Source organism: Phycodurus eques, chromosome 15, assembly GCF_024500275.1.
Source record: "Phycodurus eques isolate BA_2022a chromosome 15, UOR_Pequ_1.1, whole genome shotgun sequence".
Lineage (NCBI taxonomy): Eukaryota > Metazoa > Chordata > Actinopteri > Syngnathiformes > Syngnathidae > Phycodurus > Phycodurus eques.
The window spans coordinates 1,843,282-1,844,950 of NC_084539.1; positions in this window are offsets into that span (position 1 = coordinate 1,843,282).

Sequence of the window (1,669 nt, forward strand, 5' to 3'; positions counted from 1 at the left end):
TTGGATGGCAGCGTATGTTTCTCCAAAACCTGTATGCACCTTTCAGCATGAATGGTGCCGTCACAGATGTGTAAGTTACCCGTGCCATTGGCACTAACACGGCCCCGTACCATCACAGACGCTGGCTTTTGAACTTTGCGTCCATAACAGTCCGGACGGTTCTTTTCCTCTTCGGCCCGGAGGACGCGACGGCCACAATTTCCCAAAACAATTTCAAATGCGGACTCGTCGGACCACAGAATTTGAAATGTGGACTCGTCGGACCACAAATGTGGACTCGTCGGACCACAGAACACTTTTCCACTTTTCATCAACTCTTCTAAAGCTCGGCCACGTGTTTAATACTGTGAACCCTTGGCCCTATTTCGTCGTCGTGAAGCCGTTGGCGGCGATTCCCTTTGAATATCCTTGTTTACGAAATCATTAATAACCAGATGTCTTTTCCTCCACACCGGGGACACGACAAAACAAGCGTCTTCCGCAACAGCACACGACACCCCAGAACCGCAAGCCCAGTGCAAAAATGACAATGGACACACAATGCCATTGTTTGTTTGTTGTTTGTTTATGTTCTTAACGTTATAGTGTTGTTTCTATTCCACATGTATGTTTGATACATTTCCTATTTGTTCCACGCATTTGACATTTTCAAATAAAAAATATGCAGTGCCTGAATGTAAATAATCACACTACCATGTCATAACATGAACATTTTAATAATATGAAAACAAATGTCAATAACTATGTTTCCTAAATGCCTTTTTGTGTGTGTTTTGTTTTAAATTATCGTGTTCTTACGTTTTTACTTCAATGCTACGACTTGTGAGGGCAATTTTGAGTTTCCAATCAATCTACCGTGCGTGCTTTTGGGGATGTGGGAGGAGAAAACATGCAAACTCCATACAGGCGGGGCCAGGATTTGAACCCCCGTCCTCAGAACTGTGAGGCAGATGTGCTCACCAGCCTTTGGGATTTCTTAGGCTTCTGCAAAAATTGCTCATAAAATGTGGTCTGATCGTCATCTCAATCACAAGAATAGACAAACATAGTCTGCTTCAACAAAGACCAACTGAAGACAAAGAATTAAAAAAAAACAACGATCCAAAACACACAAGCTAATTAACAACGGAATGGCTTCAGAAGACCAGAAGAAGAAGAAAATAACAAGTCTGAAGGAGTGGGCCATTTAAAGATTTCAAGAGAACCTTTATGAAGAAATTCAAATTCACCGTATCGCCTACTTCATGATAATAAAATAATTATAAATGATACAATAAAACAATCACGAATCATGGTTCAAGTATTTTACATTTTTACATTGACTGTTTTAACAAAAAAAAAAATCAAAACTTTGCCCATCCCTGTCTATGGTGTTTCATTGCAAACCTGGCTGGAAAGTCAATAAAGCAGCAGGAGGGAAATTCATTGCGAGGGAAATGTCTCGGCTGACAAATCACACTCTTGTTTGTTTGACTGCTCTTTCCTTTGCTGTGGAAACACCAGGCGGAGACTTACTGGAAAACACTTCCATGGAGTGAAATCGGAAACATGCGATTGGGCAAATATTGTTGACAGACAGCGTTAGTGACGAATCATAAAGCGCAGCTGCCGGGCCTCGTGCAGATCCACACATCATCAGGACACGGCGATCGAGTGGAGTTAGTCCATC